Source organism: Arvicola amphibius, chromosome 2 (assembly GCF_903992535.2).
Source record: "Arvicola amphibius chromosome 2, mArvAmp1.2, whole genome shotgun sequence".
Lineage (NCBI taxonomy): Eukaryota > Metazoa > Chordata > Mammalia > Rodentia > Cricetidae > Arvicola > Arvicola amphibius.
The window spans coordinates 143732409-143755737 of NC_052048.2; the positions used below are offsets into that span (position 1 = coordinate 143732409).

Genomic DNA, 23329 nt, shown 5'->3' on the forward strand with positions numbered 1-23329 from the left:
GTTCTCTTATTCCCCCACCATTGTTTTGCTACTAAAATATAAATGGTTTTGTGTAGCAGTTAACTTATTATTAGACTCCTATTATTAGAAATCAATGTGTACAACTTGTGATGGAAAGTAGTTGGCAACCAGAAATTTGTTCTTTGGTTTGGTTTTGACTTAGAGGAAGACTTAGGTAGATTTTGTATTAGCTTCTGACAGTAGAACAGAAAGTGAAGCCTGGCAGTAAACTATTTCCTGTCTTCCTAAAGGAAGAGCACAAATTTCCATAAAGTATACTTCGACTCCAGTGTCTCTCCGTCAATCCATTCACAAAGTCTGAATTTAGCATTAGAAAACTGTTCCAGTGTCATACCCTTGACCTCATCCTTACTCCCTGATTTTCTGATTGATAGGGTAGGTTGAGTATCAGTAATTTCGGAAAACAACCTAAGTGATTCTAGTGAGTAGATAGAGATCAGAGAAAGAATATTGTCTTCATGCACTCTTGTGCTTGTAGTCAGGGTACTCTGTTCACAGCCAAGATGCCAGGCTGTGGCCAGCTGCGATGCGTTCAATGCCCTCTGAACATTGCTTGTGCTGGCCCACTCTGTTATTTTCCCAGGCATCCCAAGACTTTCCTCCCCAGGCCTCTTTTCCTGATTCAAATTCCTCCTATTTTTTTCAAGACGCAGTTCCGCTGTCACCTCCTCCACGAAGCCTCCCTCGTCATTCTTGACTGCAGGGCTTGTTCCTCTGCTGGAACAATGCATTACTTGTGTACTGTCTCGTGCATCTCACTTATGGTTGCATCAAAAGATCAACGGTTCACGTTTCACGTTTGTTACCCAGCTCTCTGTGCTGTGCGTTTCTACCTTTGGATTGTATGTGTGATGAGTCAAGAGCCTGTACAATCCAGGAAGTTGGTATTTCCTCCCACCTTCCACCCCTGATTCCACTGGTGTGGCTTAGGTCTTCAGCTTTTGGGATCTTCCGTGGTCCTGTCCTTCCCACCACTAGACACCCTGGCTCTTTAAACCAGGGCAACACATCAGTGGCTAGCATGGCCTATAGCCAGTAAAACTGATTGTATGAGTGTGTCTTCTTGTGTGTATCTTATGTATCTTGTTTATGACCTAGTTGAGTCTTCGGATTTCCGTCTTTCTCAGGACCTTCACTCCCCTATTCCCCAGGGCTTGAAAGCAGAATTTAACTTTTCAGGCTTCCTGTCCTTGTGCCTTGGGGCTACACACTCCCACTCACCTTATCCCAGGAGACAGAAATGATCAGGCCAGTTCTCTGCCAGAACCTGGGCTGACCTGTTAAGATTCCCACAAAGGAAAACATTTAATGGGGGTGGCTCGCTTACAGTTCAGAGGTTCAGGCCATTATCAGTATGGTGGAACACGGTGGCATGCAGTCAGACATGGTGCTGGAGAAGTATCCAAGAGTCTTATATCTTGCAGGCAACAGGAAGTGGTCTGAGAAACTGGGCAGCATCTTGAGATATGTAAGACCTCAAAACCCACATCCACAGTGGCACACTTGCTCCAACAAGACCACACCCACTCTAACAAGGCCACACCCACTCCAACAAGGCCACACCCACTCCAACAAGGCCACACCTCCTAATAGTGCCACCCCCTATGAGATTGTGAAGGACAATGACATTTAAACCACCACATGGTCAAAGGGACTAGATACTCTTTCTATTCTGTTTTTGAATTCTGACCCTCTAAATGAATTTAAAAGTAATTAAAAAGTTCTGTTGAGCTGAACATGGGAGTTCAGGGAGGGCCCCTGGAAGCAGGGAAGGAGGCAAGCTCAAGGCTACACCATGAGACAATGTCTCATAAAAATCCCAAGTACTCCCACCTCACACTTCTGAGGGTTGCTTATTGCCTATAGACTAAACTATAAACCTCTCTCTCTCTCTCTCTCTCTCTCTCTCTCTCTCTCTCTCCTCCTCCTCCTCCTCCTCCTCCTCCTCCTCCATCTTCTTCGCTTCTTCAATTTAATCAGATCAGAGTTGAGAGGATTGTAAGTGGGGAAGTTTATAAGGTCAGATGACGAGGTGGAACACATGCAGTAGCCAGCTGACAGGGTGTAGGTTTCTTAGTCCTTACACATAATATTATCTTAAGGAGAAAAGTAGGCAGGGAAGATGGAAAATGGCTTATGGAAAAAGTGGAGAAATATATTTGAATTTCTTTTTCACAAGAAAAAGACTTATTTATTTAATGTGTATATGTGTGTGCCTGAGTGTATGTATGTGTACCATGTCTGTGCAGGTGCCTTCTGAGGCCATATCCCTTGGAACTGTAGTTATGGGCAGCCATGAGCCTTGATGTGGGTGTTAGGAACTGAACCCAGTTCATCTGGAAGAGCAGCGAGTGTGCTTAAGCTGAGACATTTCTCCATTCCCCCTTTGCCTGTGGTGGCGCACGCCTTTAATCCCAGCACTTGGGAGGCAGAGGCAGACGATCTCTGTGAGTTCGAGGCCAGCCTGGTCTACAAGAGCTAGTTCCAGGACAGGCTCCAAAGCCACAGAGAAACCCTGGCTCGGAAAACCAAAAAAAAAAAAAAAAAAAAAAAAAATTTGCATGTGTGTGGTGTGTGGTGTGTGTGTGTGGTGTGTGTGTGGTGTGTGTGTGTGTGGTGTGTGTGTTATGTGCATCTGTGCACGGATGACTGCAGGCGCCAGAAGAAGGCAACTGATCCCCTGAAACTGGAGTTACAGAGGGTGTGAACACCACCACCCCTTGGGTGCAAGAGCAGTCAGTACTTTTAACTCTTAAGTCATCTCTTAAACCCCATATTTGAAATTTTCAAAACTAAGGTCAAAAACAATGAATATAACAAAAGGGAAGAATTTTCATTGCTATTTCTGAAAACGTACTTTTCCTCCCTCAGAGGATCTGATCAAATTTTGATACACTCTCGTGAAATGATTTACTTGAGTAATAAAATATCATTTGCTTTACAGCATGTAGTGAGGCTTAATTTCTTCTGAGAAGCCCATAAGCTCTAAGGGCTCAGGGAGTCTGAGACCTTGACTGGTGGTCGTCGCTTAGGGGCCACCACAAAGGCTACAGTCACTCGAGTCTCCCCTGGGCGTTCCCCGACCACGCCCATCTCTCAGACCACGCCCACTCAAGTCGCCCCCCCATCCTAGTTCCAGCAACTGCAGATTCTCATTGGTGAAGAAGTTGTTCTGGTCCCACCCCGGGGGCTAGTGATAGGCTACCCCGACGTGGGGCGGTGGTGGTTGGCTGTCTGGGGACGGGTCCCTGGTGGTGCCTGTCAGAGAGGCCGGCGGCAGTGGCGGCTGTCTGGCTCGCCCGGACCGGTGCTGCTAGGAGGAGAGGGGCAGGTGGCGCGTCTGCGGGAGGAGCGCAGTCGCCTGGTCGCCGTGGTCGCCGTGGTCACGAGGCGAGGCCCCGGTGGGTCCCGGAGCTGCTCTGGTGAGTCCGCCGCGAGCCCCACGCCGGCCCCCCGGGGCGCTAGGAGACCGAGAACTTTCTTTGGTTTGGGAGGAGCGGGGTTGAGGCAGCTGGGGGCGGCCAGCGAGGACTTCGTCCTGGGGCGGCGGCCCGTTGCGACTAACGGCTCCCGCGCGAGGCTGGGCGGTCGGGGCGGCCCGGGAAGCCGACCTTGGTCGCTCCGCCTGCCTGCTGCCGACGAGGCTCGGCTCTCTGTTGGGGCGGCGAGCTCCGGGAGCCCCAGGGTCGGCCTAGCGCGGAGCCCACTATAGCCTACGGCCGCTGCCCACTCGTCCCCGCCTCCCAACGTCCGGCCCCACGGCCCACGCGGGCTCCCCAGACCCGGTGCTCTTCAGAGCCGTGCTCTCCCAGGTCTCAGGTCCCGAGGGGCTGCGGGGTTCAGAGTGCCACGCTGGTCTGCCCATCACTCGGAGAGCTCCTCTTCTGCCCGCGCCGCCCTGGACCCTGGTGTTCTGCCTTTTCCGAGGCTGCGGTGACCGCGCTCGAGAATCGTTGGGGTTTCCGCTAAACCTTCCCCCCAGCCACGAAAACACCCCAAGTTTGCACGTTTCGGCGAAACTGGGTGTCTGCCCTGCAGCGTGCATGTGTGTGCTTTGTATCTTTAGAGTTCCTGAAGGATTTAAATTTGGCCCTAGTGGTTTTGCACGGCACAGAATTGGCTCTAGGATAAAACGCTATCGCACGCTAGCAGCGGCTGCGTGGCTCAGGTAGGGGGAGTGCTGCTACTACAGAAAGACTGCTGCAGGCTGCAGGGTACACTGGCCTTTTGCAAAGTGGGTGTCCTTCGGGTAACACAGTAGTAGGTTTTGGAGATGTGCCAGCCCCATAGTTCATGCAACACGTTGCAGTTTGAGGTTTTCAGTTTTTAAACTTTTATCTACATAAAGCCATAAAGATTAGTGTAACCTTGAAGCAAAGAGATAGCTCTGGGAGATGTGTTTTCCTAACACCGCTCTGCTGCCAAGAGCACTAGCCCTCCATCATTTGTGAGCACCTTTTCCCTTTAGATGAATACATTTTAAGATTTACAGGATGAATCTTTGAACCACCATTTGAAGCACGGGGAAGGACAAGAAAGAAAAAAAGAATGCTTTGTCAGGAGTAGCGTCGAAGTCAGATATGCAGATAATTTGATCACTTTAGTGGCAAGAGGAAGGCCCACATGTGTTTAGAAAACAGGTTCTACAACTGACACATTTTAAAGTCACTTGATTTATTAACATTATTGTCAGAAACAGATTAGAAATCTGTTAGTAATCAGGACTAACAGTTTCTGGATATGAACACCAGGTAGAGAAGGGGCTGGGCCAGTGAACAATTCCTGTTGTCTTTTGAAAAATTCAAAAAGTGTGTGTGTGTGTGAGTGTGTGTGTGTGTGTGTGTGTGTGTATACGCGTGCATGCAATTGCAATGGCACCGAGATCAGTTTGTTCCCTACTTCCACCTTGTGGATGCCTATCTTATATGGTCATCAGGCTTGGTGGCAAGTGCCTTTACCATCTGAGCCATATCCTCTGTCTAGCTTTTTTGTTTGTTTTTTGATTCTTCTATAAAATCCCTTTTGTTTGCATCTTCAAAGAATGGTGCAATTTTGACAGTACGTTTAAATATATCTTCTAGTTCACTCTTATTTAGCATCCTGTTGCCTGTTATTTATTTTGTAATCAAGTCCAGAACGTCTTCATAGGTGATTTTTAAGAGTAGCTCAGAAGCCAGTCATCAGATTACTGGTGACAATGAGCAGTGATGTGTGCGTGAGGCATTTCAAGAAAACTGAAATAAGGAAGGAAGAAAATTCCGGCTGTGGAATAGCACTTCTCTATCTTGGCCACACATATATAATCTTTTGTGGAACTTAAAATTTTTTACTCTCAGAAGGAATCCCTGCTCTTTCAACAATGAGGGCAGGATAGGACCTATGCATCAGCATTTATTTAAACAAGAACTTTCTGAAGTCTAATTGGCATGTAATAAACTATACATATTTCAGTTGTGCCATTTAATGCTTAATATGTTTATATTTATAGAATCATTACCACTGTTAAAGTAATGAACCCATACGTTACCTCCTAGAGTTTGTGTTCTTCTGATCCTCAGGGACCGCTCATGTACTTTCTGTTGGTATAGGGTGCTTGCCTGTAAACGTTTAAACCTCAGAAAAAAAAAGCTTAAAACCTTTAAAAATATTATTGGTTTCCTAGATAATTTCATTGTGTGAACATGGTTGAAAACCCATTTTAGGGGCTGAAGATTGGCTCACTGATTAAGAGCACTGTTGCTCTTGCAGAAGGCCCCAGTTTGGTTCCTAGCACCCACTTGGTTGTTCTCAATCATCCATAATCCAGTTCCAGGAAATTTGATGCCCTCTTCTGACCTTCAAAGTCACTAGGCACTCAGTTCTCTCTCTCACACACATATATGTAAGATATATATATATATATATACATATATATATATATATGTAGGTAAAACATTCAGACACATTAAAAAAGAAATCTCTTATAAAAAGCCCACTACAGTAGAGCCTAGCCTGAAAGAATTTAATATTTGTTTGTGTGCATTCATGAAGAAAAAATGTAGACTGAAGGTAAGAGATTTGGGGAAAAAATTAGATAACTATTCAAACTTAGTCCTTAAGGAGCTGAAGAGAAGGCCGGCCAGTAAGAAATAAGAATATTTCTGGAGGCAATATCTTTAATAAGGAACAGGATAATAAAGTAGCATATTTCTTTGTTGTAATTGTTGATGTTAATGGGCTAAAGAGATGGCTCAGTGGTTAAGAGCACTGGCTGTTCTTCCAGAGGTCCTGAGTTTAATTCCCAGCAACCACATGGTGACTCACAACCATCTATAGTAGGGTCAGATGCCTTCTTCTGGCATGCAAGCAGAACACTGTATACATAATCTATAGTAGGGTCAGATGCCTTCTTCTGGCATGCAAGCAGAACACTGTATACATAATAAAAAAAATAAATAAATATCTAAAAAATAATAATTGTCGATGTTGTCAATAGTACCAAGATTGGTTTCCTGAAGTGCCTTTTAAAGGTTCTCAAAAAAGTGCACAGCCTAATATCATGAGAACAGATGTCCTTCAGCAGAACACATTTCCTGGAGCCTGAGACCCTTAGCATCGCTATGGAATGCTTGATCAGTTTTTTGGGGGGAGGGGTGGGAGGAAGGTGAGGAATTAACAGTTTGTTGCTTACTGGTTGAGAGCCAAATGCTGCCAGACAATTGTTCTGGTCCTTTCAGAGTTAGGCTGCTTATCTGAACAGGGGAACGAGGACATTTAGCAGTTGGAAATCCTGTTTAAACTGACTATGGGGTGCCGAGCCCCAGCTAATACATCTACAACACAACCTCTACACCTTTGGCTCAGAACATCATGGAAAGGGGTTGGAAAGGTTGTTAAGAGTCAGAGGACAGCTGGGATGTCTGCTATGAGACAGGGGAATGTCATGCGTGTACCAGGAAATTACAATAGGTTTCCTAAACCAAAGCAAAAAACTACCATACCAATTGGCATGTCACTGTGGCTGGGGGATTTCTCATGAGGCTTCTCCCTCAAGGAAGAGATACAGGCAATTAATGGGTGCTTGAGAGAGGAAGGATTAGTTTCCCCGGGGATGAGCCCCGAGGTAGGCTAGCTAATCCCAAGAAGTCAGCCTCAATGCAGAAGAATGCCTTTAGGGTTTCACAGTCAAATATTCAAAATTTTCATTTATGATCTGTTAAAAAAATCTTTTGTCCTTTTCCTTTTTTTGAATTGAGATATTAAATATGATCACATGCCCTCGGAATGTGTGTTAAGATGACAGTGTGTCGTTTTGACCTGCTGGTTGGTGAGTTGTTTTATTTAGATTTCTTAATAGATTTCACCGAAGGGTTCTCTTCTGGGGATTAAGGCATCTTGATGAGCTTCCTTTCTGCAGTGGATGAGAATGGCCTCATAGTGCACCCTTTCCACTATTAGAAACTTTGTAGTGCTTTGTTTTCTGAATACAAGGAAAGAGTCTGGGCAGAGGATGTGAAGGGGCTACCTCTCTCTCTGCTCTGGCAATCTCTCCCTTGGCAGATTTTAAATAGTTTAGCTGTAAAAATATATACGTCTTCCTTGCAATTTGTTGATATCTCACATTGGGATTAGATCCTTTCTATAATTTAAATAATTTAATTGTAAAATTTTATGAAATAAAGATTATCATTCCTATTTTACAGCTTAAAAACTGAGACCGAGATGTTAAGTCTCAGTTCAGGTTAAGTATAGGGAGTTGAAACCCAATCTAAAATCACAGCTCCCACTGTCTGTGCATGCCTGTTGCATATGTTCCAGTAGGCTGGACATCAACATCAGTTGGCTTCTTCAGTCATTCTCTGCTTTATTTTCTGAGTGAGAGTCTTCTGTTGAACCTGCAGCTAGACAATTAGACTAACTAGCTGGCTAGCAAAGCCCTGGAGATGCTCCTGCCACCACTCTCCAGCATGCCAGCCTTTACTTGGGTGTGCTGGAGACAAACTCAGGTCCTCATGCTTGTGTAGTAAGCCCTTGCCCAACTAAGCCATCTCCCCAAGTCCCTGTATTCACATCATTTCCTTAACTTCTTTCTGGTTTGCTACTTTTTGCTTTCCTTATTTCTGAAAAATAATCACTTATTTGAAATATTGTTTTCCTTCTTTGCATAATTATATTTTGGTGCCCCATCATAATTATTACTGGTCTCTTCTGTGTTGATATTGTATCTTCTGCTACATTAATAAGTATAGCTTAATACCTTGATACTAGTAGATGACTCTGGAGTAGGGTGAGATGAGATGGGGAACTTAAAATTAATTTTTATAAAACATACACAATATACTTAACAGTTTAAAACTTGTGCCCAGACTTAAAGTTTAAGACCTAGGTTTGTTTGGTCTCCAAGCTTGATTTGTACCCCCAAGTCCTATTTGTATGTTGTAGACTGTCACAGTAAAAGTGCTGTTATACGAGTCTGGAAAACAGTGCTTTCCGTTGTAGTCAGAATGTCTGTTCTCTTTGAGCTTTGTGTCAGGGTAGCATTCAGTAGTAAATGTACAATGAGTCTTTTGATTACTTGATGAACATTATTTGTTTCTCGTTCTAATGCTTAAGAATTCATTCAGTCATTTGTATTTGACTTCATAAACACAGTGTGCATGAGTTCTTCAATATATGCTATGGAAATCATGTTGGGTTTCAGCTCCTGGAAGATTTGTATTCATTTTCTTTATGTAAGGGCCAGGCACTGTGACAGTGTATGTAGTCAGTCCCAGCTACTCTGGACACTGAGGAGGCAGCAAGGACCAGAGCCTATGAGACCAGCCTGGGCAACATACTGAGACCCTGCGTTGAAACAAAAAGAATAGAGTGATATGATCTGTAAGCTAGGGAATTTAAGAGAAGAATATAAGCTTTAAAAGTGCTTAAATTGGGTAAACAATTATGAGCTTTCTGAACTCCCCCCTTTGAAAGATGAATGAAGAGTTGAGAGGGTTGGTTCTAATCAGTATCCAGACTGTCTGTTCCCATCGGTCATAGAATGTAGCCGCTCTGACATCTCTGAACTTGTATTGAAGATGTATTATTTATTCTTTTGACCTAATTTCAAAGGTCACAGTGATTTGTTAGTTGATAGATGTTACAGATGTAGTGGCAGGCAGAGTGACAGCATAGTCCTTAAAGCATACACAGTAATTAGAAGAGGGAAGATCAGTTTGGGAAATTCTGAAGCATGAAGCTGGTCTTGCTAAGGGGATAGAGAAGAAGGTGACAGTGATTAAGAAATGGGTGGAGCAAGAAGCAGCCCCTAAGCCATGCAAGTCTAACAGACTGTTAGATGTGTCTAGAAAATACAGAGAACAGTCACATGAACGATAAAAACCGGAGTGTTGTCCTCTGTGAAGTCAAGACATAGCAGTTCAGGATGGAAGAAAGACACTTGATGCAAAGGTAAAGGATGAGCCTGGAGGAAGAGCTGGCTGATTTGCTGTCTGTAAGGCTGTGGAGAGTTTATGATGAGAACCAAAGTCAACAGTATGGGGTTGGGTAAGGGAGAAGTCCATGGCAGGCAGCTGGAGGCAGCGGCATAGATGAGGCTGCTGCATCAGAAAGTCAGCGCAGAATGAAGAAGGATGGAAGGAGCCCCAAGGCTGGGGAAGGTGAAGAGCTGTTCTTTCAGAAACTGTAAAATGCTGAGGTGCATTCTTGTTAGTTATCTCATAGACTCATTGTGAGCATCTACAGTTTATTAATTGTTATTAATTTTAAAGATTTCTGTGTGTGGTGTACATGTATATGTATGTTTTCATAATAAATGCTAGGTTGGAAATATATATATATATATGGATCAGCCAACAAAGACTAAGAAAGATAAGAGTAGAGTGCTGTTTTCACTGTGAGAGCTATAATAGGTTCTGTAGTATTTGATCACTCCTTAGAAAGGCCAGTATTGTCATGGAAATGAAACTGAGCTGCCTGTGAGTCAGCAGTCAGAGCAGATACTCTTCACTCCATCATGTTAGAAAGTTCCAGGAGTTGATTACAATAGAATGTGATTTATGAAATTTGAATTCTATCAATCATGAATTAATTATTGTCAAAAAGTCCAAGCAGGTTCTTTCTTTAAAAAAGAAAAGAAAAGAAAACAAAATACTTTCTTCAGAAACAACACAGCTGAAAAGAAAATGCTTAAAATACTTTAGAGATTAAACAATTGTTCTAGGACTTTCAAGTACCTTGGGTGGATAAAAATGTTTGCTGTGCTAATTTTAGCTTCCTAGTCAGCCATAAAGCAATATCTAGGGTCGTTTTGATGTTTAGTATATGACTTAATATTTTTGGAAACTATTTTTTAAATTATTTTATACTTCAGCTTCTACTAAACCAAATTGATTGTTCTACCAGCCAATGTGGTCATACTAAACTATGTGCTTTGATTATTATAACTTTTAAGACAAACATCTGTATTACTGAGACCCACCACCAAGTTTCTGATTGGGAAGATCCATTGTCTCCTGCCTTCTAAGGCTGTGGTAGAGACTGATCCTAAGACCAGGGCCTCACACATGCTAGGCAGGTGCTGTACCACTAAGCTACATTGTCAGCCTAGATCTGTCACATTTTCAAATTATGTCTTGTTAGTAAACGTTACTGCCATTAACAGTGTTTCCTTGTATTTTCTCATTGTATCCACCCAGTGCTCACCATTTTCCATTAAACATCTGGGGCTCCACTGGCCGACTTCCCTAATGGTTGAATCCTATTCCAGCTTATTAAAGGGCAGTGACTCACTCTAAAACATCAGCCCACAAGCTAATTGGAATTTGGTTCTCTTGACATTTCTATCTTGCTTTATCTCTGGCAGTGAAAACTGCCACTTAAAATGCAAAAAACTTTTAAGAAATTAAAGCACAATTGTGCTTTGAAGAGTGTATTTTTGTATGCTATTATGTTTGGAAAAGAGAAGAGGGAAGTGAGTGATATCAAAATGATTAAAATATATTGCTTTGTGTTTTTGTTTATATTCTTAAATTTATATAAATAGCATTTATTTTTATTGTTTTATTTCTTTGCTTATACCCTAATTCATCTTATTTATTTCAAAATGGACAAAGGAACACTCACTTCTGCTGTTTTAGGTTTACATGTCTCCACTAACAGACTGTGAATCCCTTAAGTCAGCTACTATGTCATATCCATTTTGTGGTCAGTAGGACATAGTGGACATTTAATAGATTATGACTAAGTGGATAGGATTTAGGCATTAGTCCAAGAGAAAAAGAGCCAGGTCAATTGTGGCTTCAGTGCTGTTATAGGCTGACATGTGGACACCTCCAAAATGTATGTGGAAGTCCCGAAACTGGTGATAGCATCTAGCATCTTTACAGAGGTAATTAAGTGACAGTGAGGCCATTAAGGTGGATACTAGTAGACAGAAGTTTCTGTCCTGCTTTCCTGCCCAGTTCTGCAACCATTCAGTCCCAACAAAACACACAGAGCTTATATTAATTAAAAACTGGTTGGCCTATTAGCTTAGGCTTATTATTAATTAGTTCTTACAATTTAAATTAACCCATATTTTTTGTCTATGTTAGCCACGTGTCTTGGTACCTTTGAGGCATTCTAATTTTGCTTCCTCTGGGGGATGACTTCAGACTGAGCCTTTCATCTTCCCAGAATTCTCCTTGTCTGATTGCCCCAGACTGCCTACCAGCATTTTATTAAACCAATACAAGTGACAAATCTTTACAAGGTACAAGAACATTGTCCCACAACAGATCCTAATCCAATATGATCAAAGTCCTTGAAAGAACTAGAACTTTGGACATGACAGTTAAAGAGAGATGAGGATGTAAAGATGCAGCCATCTACATGCTAAAAACAAAAGCCCAAGGGAGATCCCTTTCTCAGCTGGCTTCTCGCAGGAACCCTCCTTGCTCTCAAACTCTAGCCTGGAGAACCTGGAGAATGTAAATTTCTGTGTTTAACTTACCCAGTCTGTGCTACTTTGTTACTACAGCCCTAGGAAATAATGTAGATGGGTTATAAGCTTTTATGCAGCGGCATCTCAAATCCCTTCACTTGCCTATTCCCAAGAAACAGATTTCCAAGCTTAATGCCTAAACCTCCAAACATTTTATGTTTCCTCTAGACAAAACATGGGGGAGAAATGGGATAGCTTAATGGAGAAAGAAATAGCTATTTGCCTCCTTGGCCAGCTCCCCAGTACAATACTACTGTGGCAAGTGACTGAATTTTTAGTTCAACTGAGTTTGTTTAGTTTGACCAAGAGAAAGTGTTTATGGGCTTTTATGTTCTTCAGGGCAAAGGAGCCACTAACAACAGTCCTGGTTGGGCTCTTCAGGTAAAAAATGGAAGGCCAGATGCAGTGCTTTCTAGTATAATGTTAATTCCAGCTGATTGCATTCCAGCTGCAGCTCAGTATCATCTGCTTTACCCTGTCCTTGTGAGATCCAGCAGAGGTAGCACAGTGTCTTTGAGGCTTGTGAGCCCTCTGGTTGCCAGCCCTACTGAGTTGCCACAGACCGGTCAGCAGTTTTTTATTACATGCTTCGTAAGTCTGTAAAATTTTTTTGTCATTTATTTCTTATTGTTTTGAAGTAAAGTCGTATTCAAGTGGTGCTCTAGTTAGTCAGATTTTATAGTGTTTTTGAGATTCTATTATGAAAACCTAGTTTGGAATATGTACAAAGGAGTTCTTTCATCATTTGGAGGCAGCTTGCTAGAATTCTGAGAGTAAATGTGATGAGAACAGAATGGAATAAAAGCCCTGGTCCCCAAAGGGAGCAACAAACTTGGTTTGTCACCCAGCAAAGAAAAAGCGACGACTTTGACTTGTGAGAAAGTTAGGACACCTCACTTGATTTTGGCATAAAACTTGGGTGCATTTTTGGAACATCCTTATTATGAATATATGAGCACACCGGTAAACAATAGTGAGCTATTTTATTATTTATATTTTGAGGCTAAGAATTGAAACTACAACTGCATACCTACTGTATACAAGCATATGTGCTACCGATGAGCTATACCCTAACTCTGTGATGATGCACTTTCTTTAGGCATTTTCCTTTCTTTTGTTACAATTGAAGAAAATACTAAAACGAAGACTTTCCCCAAATCATAGAGATAGGTAAGTGGCAGATCTGTGGGTTTTTTTTTTCTGTTTCTGTTTTGTTTTTCGAGACAGGGTTTCTCTGTTTACCTGGCCATCCTGGAATTCTCTCTGTAGACCAGGCTGACCTTGAATGCAGAGATTCACCTGCCTCTTTCTCCACGATGCTGGGATTAAAGGCATGTGCCACCACCACCCGGCTAGATCTAAGTCTTAACTGAAGACCTTCTTCCCTCTAGCACCCTACCATGTCCTTTCTGCGGCCCTCTTATTTTCAGCTTGGCTGCTATTAGCACATCTCTCCACCCTCTCTTTCATCTTTCTACTGCCCTCAGTAGAAACAGAATAATCGTGTTTACTATACCTGTAATTCCAGCTCTTGGGATGCTGAGGCAAGAGAAATGTGAATTTTAGTTTAGCCTGGCCCATGCAAACACTCTTAATAAAGAATAAATAAATAAAATAAAGCTGGGCATAGCTGCTTATGCCTGTAAATCTCAGCACTTGGAAGACTGAGGCAAGAGGCTTGATGTAAGTTTGGGGCTCAGCCTGAACTTCATAGAGAGTCAGAGGCCAGCTGGGCTACACAGCAATCAGAAGTGTTTATGAGGATCCAACTATCTTCTGTTAAGCCAAGACATTAAAGAAGTTTGCAAAAATATGAAACAATGACGCTCATCTCAACATTTTTCTTTTATATTGACATGGAATAGGCTTAACATTTTATTTTAAATGAACACTTAAAATATATTGTTAAAATTCTAAACATCATAAAAATTAATATAAAAATAAGCATAACCACTATGGAGTCTTCAATAAACTTTAAGAAAGGAATTGGTGAAGGCCAATGTTTTTTTTTTGTGTTTTAGATATGGTCCTCTTGCCAAGTGATAGGATTATAAGTGTGTATCAGCATGTCAGGCACAATAATTTTTAATAGTAAAGTTTTAGTTTACGTATAAAAGACAAGGATAGCAATTAAAAATAATTTCCATTTAAGAAAAGTAATAGTGAAGATAGTAGATGTTTGACTAAAATGTTCACAGTATTTGTATGTGTGTGAGTGTGTGTATGAGAGATTTCCTTTCTTAGTAGCTCTTCTTAACTACCTTGGGTGACATAATCAGCAGAAACCTTGTTTTAAACTATGAACTTGACTAGGATGCTAATTCAATCATGATGCTAACTAAGCACTTGTAATTAACCAGCCACAAAATGTCTGGTACTGCATCAATTGATTTTTCTCCTCACTTCCCCACCCCCTTTCTTAGCCACCTGCATTGTGTGCCCCTGGAGGGCAGGACAGACCTTACTGTCTTTTCGCCAATAGTGCAAAGTAATAGGAAAACCTGCATTATACTCAGTAAGCAATCAAGGGCTTGTTAAAATATTAATGCTACAATTTGAATACATAGTAATATTGATTTTGCAAACACAAAAATGTTGAATACATTAACCCTTAGCATGATCTCCTCGTTTGTCTGTTTTTGCCTATTCATAGTCCCTTTCTTTGTTCCCACTCTGACGCTGCAAGCCTATAGTCTGCATAAATTGTATGAGCTTGACAGGGCTTGAAAGACTAAACTGTCAGCCTGCTGTTCTGGTCTAGTGAATATATGAGAAGCATTCTTAATCACTCTGCTACTTTCTATGCATTTACATAACAATCTGTCAGTGAATACTCTTCAGATAATTTGTAGTTTGAAATTTTTACGGCAACCTCTTAAAATCTGTCAGAAGACTTTAAGAATTTTGTCTTAGTCATCAGAGCAAAATGAAATTTGATTGACCGAGACAATACTTGAGTCACCTAAAATGTACTAAAATTTTATTTTGTGAAAGATGATACAAATATTTTGGAAAAAAAAAATCTTAGTTCAGCAAATAATTGCTTTTGCAGGTTTCTACCTAATAGTATATTTGAAAATTTCATTTTATGTTGTTCTTATATTTAATAAAAAACATCATTTTTATTTCTAATAGAGATTTAAGTGGTTACATATATTAATCAGTCTCTATGCCATTGGGCGAGGCTTTGGTGGCTCACAGATACAATGCCATGGCTCTCCCTGAACATTTTCCCTTGGCAAACAGACCCCTCATCAGCATGAACCTGGAGTTCTTTCTGGGCAGACTGTAAAACGCTGACAAGCAGAAAGAATACAGGGCAGAGAGAAGTGGTCACACAGGCTGGAGTGGCTTAGGGTGTTTTAGACAGGACGAGGAAAGTTGAGATTAGTGAACTATGCCCATTTTATAGGGTGTTTTGGTGTGGAAGACTGAGATAGGATGGGTGCATATATTCAGAGAAAGCATGATGTTTCAGGAAGATGAGTATAGCAATAACGTGCCTGGCGCATTGCGGAAGGGAGGAGTCCAGAGGAGGAAGGCTGCATGAGCACTGCAGACACAATGAAGCCAGCTCTCAGAGTTGCCGTGGAGATGGAGAGCAGATGGCAAATTTGACAAACATTGTGATAGGTGAAATTTACTCCTTTATTCAGCAAATAGTTATTAGATATTGTATGCACTATTCTAATAATATCTGGACCTAATTTTGCCTATAATTACTAACACAATTTTAAGTTCTAAACTGTTACATAATTTTATTCTTTTATTTAAATTTTTATTGTGGTGCTGGAGACAGAACCCAGGGCCTTGTGCATGTTAAGCAAGAAGTCTCCTAACTGAGCTGGACCTCAAGCCTAAGATGTTTATATTTGTATTTGAAAAACTATTACATTAGCTAGGTGTAGTGGTACTTGCCTTTGATCCCTATCCTTACCATGAGCGTCAGGTCAGTCTGGGCTACATGAAAGTAAATAAATAATAAATGAAGTGAAATGACAGTAATGCATACTGGTAGTAGAATTCTCGATTTTTTTTTTCTGGAGGTTTGTGTTTTTAGATGAATGCCATAGGTCCTTCAAAAATGAAAAGCAGTGGTTGGAGAAATGACTCAGAAATTGAGAATGCTTGCTGCTCTTCCAGAGGCCCTTAGTTTGATAGCCAGCACCAGCACTGGTTTTCTCTAGCCACCTCTAACTCCAGCTCAAGGGATCTGATGTCCTCTCTGGCTCTGAGAGCTCCCCCAGCCACACACACACACACACACACACACACACAACATATACAGAAACAAAAATTTAAAAAGGAAAGAAAAACATTTTTCTCCAAACATTTTATAGTTTATTTGGTTAGCAAATGGGACGGCAGCTACTTAATCGCACAGATAAGATGTCTTCTGGCAAGAACAAAAAATGAAGAAAAGAAAAAAGGAAGGAAGTTTCTGACTGGAGAGCTTGACTTTCTGCCCCCACATTGCTGCCCAGACTCAGGCCTTGTGGGTGTAGATAAGTGTTCTACTGCTGAGCTACATCCCCAGCTACCTGGGCAGACTTTTGTGGTTTTTTTTTTAACGAGAACTTAACATTTGTATTACGAAAATTCTAGTGCATAAAGAGTTGTTCTTTGAGCCGGCTTTAGTGGCACATGTCTTTAATCCCGGCACTTGAGAGGCAGAGGCAGGTAGATCTCTGAGTTCTAGGTGAACCTGGTCTACAGAGAGCCAGGGCTACGAGAGAGAGAGAGAGAGAGAGAGAGAGAGAGAGAGAGAGAGAGAGAGAGAGAGAGAGAGAGAAAGAAAGTTCTTTATAGTTTGCAATGCCATCTATCACTTTGTGTAACAGGTTTGTTTGTTTTTTTAAAACATGTTATAAACTTGATTTTTTACCTCAAGCAATACTTAAAGCAAGCTATTAGATAGTTTAAAAGAAACTGAAAAGTCCTTTTAAGTTCAAAGTCATTTTCTCTTCGTAGAGCCAGTGGTATAAAATATGTATAATCCACTTAATGGCATTAACCATTCTTAGAAAATAATGTTTTCTGTAAGTAAATGTTGATTAATATTTAATTATTGACATGCTGGGATATAAACATAAGGGTAGAATGAGACCAAGGAGTTAGAAATCATCATGTTAGGAATCATTTATATGTTAGTTTATTGACGAGAAAGTTAAACATGAGCATTTCACAGTGAATGTCTTTGTTTACAGTAGACAAATAGAGTCCATTCTTCTTACCTTCTGTGGTGGTTTGAATGAGAATGGCCCCTATAGGCTCATATGTTTGGATACTTGGTCTTTAGTTGATGGAACTGTTTGGGAAGGGTTGGTAGGTGTGGCCTTATTGGAGGAGGTGTGTCACTGGGGTCCGGCTTTTGAGTTTCAAAAGACTGGAGCTGTGCTCAATGTGTCCACCCTCTGCTTCTTGCTTGTGGATCAAGATGTAAGCACTCAGCTATTGCTCCAGTGCCATGACTGCCTACTTGCCGCCATGTTCCCTGTCATGATAGTGTTAGACTCCTATTCCTCTGGGACTGAAAGACCCAAATAAAGCCTTCCTTCTATAAGTTGCTTTAGTCATGGTGTTTTGTCACAGCAATAGAAAAGCAGCTAGCCTTCCTAACTGTAAATTTATTGCCAATATATTTGCTTTAAATTTTCCCTCCATTAGAGTTTAATGAAAACCTTTGAGTTTTCATTGAGTTCATTCCATTGTCGTCGTTTTGTTTTATGCTCTTGGGCTGTCAGATTTTCTTTTGATCCTATAGTTCATGTTTTCTCTCTTGGCATTTCTCCGGTTTTTTTCATTGAGAGATTTCTATTTTATTGTCTTTTTTGTATCTCTCCTCAGCAAAGAACCCTGTTTCTTTCCTATATTTATATTAACTATATTAAGGTATGAATTTTTAACACAAATATTTACTTAGTTTGATACTTCCTATATTCAGACTACACTCAGTTTGGGTAAAATCTTAACAATTATTGTTAGATGACTTTACATGTCTCTGGCTCTGATCCTTACATTTTCTTTAGTATAAAATTCCCATACTGGTGCTATGACTCAGTAAGGTTAAAAACAATTGCCATTAAGCCTAATGACCTGTTAGATACCCTAAACCCACATGTTATAAGGAGAGAACTGAGTCTAGCAAGTTGTCCTATGACTATCACATACTTACATTGCAAGCATGTACAAACACACATACACACACACACACTTTCTTCCTTTAGGATGGCTCTTATTGCATGCTATGATGTTACCTACCTAGGGATGGTTAGCTAATGATGTGAATGTATTATTAAAAAGTGAGAATGGGGCTTGGAATAGAGTTCAGTTGGAAGAGTGCTTGCCTAGCATTCATGAAGCCCTGGGCTTGATCCCTAGTTCAGCATAAACCAGGTGTGGTTGCAGAAGCCTGTAATTCCACCACTTGGGAGGTAGAGACAGGAAGATCAGAAATTGATCCGAGAATCAACTTAGAGAACAGAATCCAAGGTCCAAACAAGCAAAATTTTATGTTTTTTCATATATTTATCCATAAAATAAGTATTTATATACCTGTTAGGTGTGATCCAATGAAGCAAGGCCATACTGTAACTTAAATGTTAAAAATATTAAATGTTAAAAATAAGTACTGGGCAGTGGTGGCACATGCCTTTAATCCCAGCACTCAGGAGTCAGAGGCAGGCAGAGATCTGTGAGTTTGAGGCCAGCCTGGTCTACAGAGCAAGTTCTAAATCTACAGAGAAACCCTGTCTTGAAAAAACAAACAAACAAAATACATATGTGTGACTAAGTAAGTACAAGATAAGAGTGATCTGTTTGGCAGCTGTTTTGTTTTGCTTTTGAAAGACCCCAAGGTTTTACCGATTCCAAGCTTTAGTTAGGGTTTCTATTGTTGTGAAGACCAAGACAACTCTTATAAAGGAAAATATTCAATTGGGGGTGGACTAACAGTTTCAGAAGTTTAGTCCATTATCATGGTGGGACATTGTGGCATGCAGGTGGCATGATGCTAGAGAAGAAGCTGAGCTGCTTGATCCACACACAGCAGCAGGAGACTATGTACCACACTGGGTGCAGCTTGAGCATATGAGACCTCAAAACTTGCCTCCACAGTGCCATACTTCCTCCAACAAGGCTATACTCCCTAATAGTGCCACTCCCTATGGGCCAGGCATTCAAACACATGAGTCTGTGGGAGCCATTCTTATTCAAACTACCACACCTGATATGAACTCTTTCTGAGGAACTTCATTGCTAAGGAAAGTTATAAAATTTTAGGTTTTTCTGATAAAAGTGTTTATTCCCATTAAATTTCCTGGGCTTGTTATATTTACACAGCTACTAGGTATGTTTGCCATTTCCGTCCTTTAAAAACCCTTCTAAACTTATCTACCCGAGTCTTTACCTTGGCCTCAACTCTGACCTCCAGGATGGCAAGCAGTTGTAGTCAGGCCCAAAATAAAGAAATTAGGGCCCAACCAGAGACACATGGGTTTGACATGAAAATGCTTGTGGGTCTGGAGCAGAAATGTGATGATACAGTAACCATTATGGGCTACAGCACCTTAGTTAGGAAGCCAGTGAGCAAATAGCACAGCACATGAAGTAGAAGTAGATGTGAAAAGTTTCTGCACCCCATAAACCTCTCTGCCAATGCATTAATCCAAATCAGACCAAATCGGCCCGAGTTAGAAAAAGCTCAGGTTTAATGGATACAAACTCTCCTGAATGGCTTTCCAGCCCCCTACAGAGGAGATGGGAAAGGAAGACTGGAAAACCAGTGTTCTCTGCAGGGCAGTTTAAATACCCTGTGGGAGTGGTCTTGAGCATCTATGGGGAGGGGTCGTCATTTGGTGAGCTTTCTCAGGGGTGGAGTCTGCACTAAGGCAACGCCAAGGGAGTGGGGCTTGGGATGGAGCTTCCACCTGAACAAGATGATGGATGATGGCCTTTAGAACACGGAAACCTAATGTTTTGGTCTCTAACTTTTATGCCCAGTTTTCTCAAGAGGGTTATACTACATTTCTGTCCTTTGGATGTCTGCAAGATTCTTTGCAGCTTCTCTCTAAGTGAGTGTTTATTCAGCCTTTCTGGAACTACCTTCAATTTATTGACCAATTTCTTTTAGTCAGAGCCATACAGATGTTGAAATGACACTTCTTATTGATATGAGAATAATGCATGCCTCCTGGGTATAGCATTTATTTTAGGAAGTATTCTAGGGCTGGGGACATAGCTCTGATGCTGGAATGCCTGCACAACATTTGCTGGGACCGATCCACAGCACTACATGGAAGCTGGCATGGTGGTGCACATCTGTAGCCTGCACACTTGAGAGTTGGAGATGGGAGGTTCATTCTCCACTACAGAGGAGTTTGAGGACAGCTTGAACTACATGAAACCCTGTCTCAACAACAAAAACCCAAGAAACTCTTTCATACTATGGATTTGATGTTTGTGTTTTCCTGGTGGTATGAAACTGTATTTTTTGGTAGTTTTATTATATAGTTTCCAAATCTTTTGTGATTAGCTCCTCTTTCCATCTTTTGGAAGAGGTTTTAAATCTCAAAATTTAGAGTTTAAATTTAAAGGTATTATGTGTAAAATTATGCTCTGGATTTTGTTATCAAAATAAAAAATGATCCCTTGGAAAAATATTAACATTTGAAAACTTTCTGTGTATTCATCTTTTAAGGCATTATGGGTTGAATATATGGATCATGATCTTCTGCATGTTTCTTTTTCTGAAACGTTAAGGTGTTAAAATTGTCTGAGAATGTCTAACTACTTAAAGTAATGAATTTTTGTATTGCTTATTTTATGCAACTCATTTTAATGATTTACATAAGACTATGAAGATGCTAAGAACCTTCTAGTTTATTTCCTATTTTAATGAGTTATACTTAGTAAGCCTAGACAGATGACAAATCTATCACTGTATTATTAAAGAGCTTTGAAAACTTTTTCCTCTAAATTATGACTTAAAATATTTATTTTTATTATTACCTCTGTGTGTGGTGTGTGTGTGTGTGTGTGTGTGTGTATGTGTGCGTGATGTATTTGCTTGCTGCCTGCAAGCTGGAGTTACAGGCAGTTGTGAGCTGTCTCACAACTGGGTAGTGGGAACTGAACTTGGGTCCTCTGGAAGGCAAGTACTTTTAACTTCTGAGCCATCTCAAGCCTCTCAATGCCCATTTCATACTGACATACCCAGTAATAATGATTGTTTATTATTCTATCAACTCTAAATTCCTTATTGTGTTGACCTTTTAAAAGTCTGTTATGGGGGCTCTGCAATGATACCTTGCATAGAGATGGTATGTTTGAAGTGTTAAAGTGTTAGTGTTTTGGCTGAACATGGTGGGCTCACACCTGTGATCTCAGCATTTGGGAGGCAGGGACAGAAGAATTGCCAATTTGAGGCCAGTCTGAGTTGCATAGTAAGACAAAGAGGGAAAGAAGACAGAAGAGAGGAGTGAGGGTTGGAGAGGAAGGGGTAGTGGCAGAGAGAGACAGAGACAGAGAGGGGTTAATGTTTTGTGTACTGATTTTCCCTGTCAAACCATTATCAAATTTAGTGGCTTAACCCAACAAAACTCCCCCTTCATGGTGGTTTGGGCTTCATTAACTGAGCCACCTGAGTTACAGAAGAGACCCCTAGTATAGGGAATGAAGAGACAGAAGTCTTCAAACCTGGCCTCAGGGCTGCCGGTATTGTGTTTGTTGTGTGAGTTTGGTCAAAGCAGCTGTAGGACTAGTTCCGACATCAACATGGTTGTTGAAGATACTGCTTTCTAACTTCTTTTAGAGTTCATGGCAGACATCCTCTTCCTGCACAAGGTATTTTGTGAAGTTCTGGAGAATCTGAGAAGAATAGGAGATGGAAATGAGAGGAGTGATTGTCATCTCTCTTTCTATTGTCCTAGCTTTCCCAACAGGCACCCTCAGGGCTGGTTGCCATAGCACACTGACATTCCAACATGTTCTTATTTGTCTGTGGACTAGGCAAATGATGTTTTATTCAAAAAATACTTCCTTGAGTTTTAAAAAAATGCTCAATTTTCAGTAACCAGATAGGTGATTTGTGATTTATAGGGAAAACAGGCTTAAACAATGAGCATTTAAAAAGACTCCCACATTTCTACCCTTTCTTCCTTACGTGCTGAGCAGTGGTTTCATGGGGCAGCCAGCAGCACCTCATCCTCTGCTTCTTCATAGTCAGACTTAACAGTAAAACCCATAGATGGAGTTACTTTTGTTCTGTGACATAATTTGAACAGTTACCTCTACTTCGTTTTCCAGAGTTTCACCTTGTAACTGTGAGAACATTCTGACAGCACTTAATTAGCTGTCACAGTGGGCTCTTCACATGGGGGAGAGGTTTAAAGTTTAATGATGTGGAGCTGGTAAGATGGCTCAGTGGGTAAAGACACTTGTTTTCAAGCCTGATAACTTGAGTTTAATCCCTGGAACCTAGTTACAAGGCTGATTGAGAGATCTGATTCCTGCAGGTTGTTTTCTGAGTTTGATATGTAACCCCCAAATAAGTAAATAAATAACATATTTAAGAAATGATATATCACTATCCATGAATAGAAACTTGATTTTTAAAATAATAAGATAAAATATATAAACATTTTGTTTTACTTTATAATGAATACCTCATGATGAAGATTATATGAAATTATAGTAGGAATGAGGAAAATATTAGATTTATAGTTCAAGTTTTTTATATTCTTGAGTTAGCTGATGATAAAACTGATGAACTAGCCTACCTCTATCTTAGGCTTGAAAGTCATCTTATAGTAAAAAGAAACTAGGTTTATTCCTATTTATTATTAAACCTCTGTTTCTCAAGGATTGGGCCATGCCCCACCTATAACCTTAACTACAAATGGTTCTCTACTGCCTGTTCTAGGAAACAATAACTATGTATTTGTTTGAAGAAGTTGTTATGACCATCTTTCAACCCTACCTTTGTTTGACAAAGGTTGTCATGACTACCTTGTTAGGACTACCTTCTTATGACTATCTTGTCATGACCATGTTGTTAGGGCTGTCTTGTTATGACCACCTTGTCATGGCCACCTTGTCATGGCCACCTTGTTATGACCACCTTGTTAATGCTGCTCGTATAACCCTCCCAAATCTCCCATTTTGGAGTCCCCTACCCCTGAACTATAAAAACTGTTGTCTTGCCCATGTCCAATGCTGACCTCTTGAACCCTGCCTTAGGGGGAGGCAGCCCATGTACACAAATAAAAAGACTTGCTTTAATTAATTAGCTTGTTTTAATTAATTAGGCCATGATGATGGGCCAGTGGTCTCTTGGATCTTTGGGAT

General features: G+C 40.9%; 1 protein-coding gene across 5 annotated transcripts in view; it reads left to right on the plus strand.

The window, feature by feature from the left end:
* Positions 1–3312: 3312 nt before the first annotated feature.
* Fam126a (family with sequence similarity 126 member A) overlaps positions 3313–23329 on the plus strand; it is a 70022-nt gene continuing 50005 nt past the window's right edge. For 4 of the 5 annotated variants that reach the window (XM_038319551.1, XM_038319553.1, XM_038319555.1 and 1 more), the window contains exon 1: positions 3344–3443. The gene's annotated coding sequence lies outside the window, so the exon portion shown is untranslated. Of the gene's footprint in view, positions 3444–13082; positions 13154–23329 lie in introns of all 5 variants that reach the window. The other variant, XM_038319552.1, reaches the window with a different exon arrangement.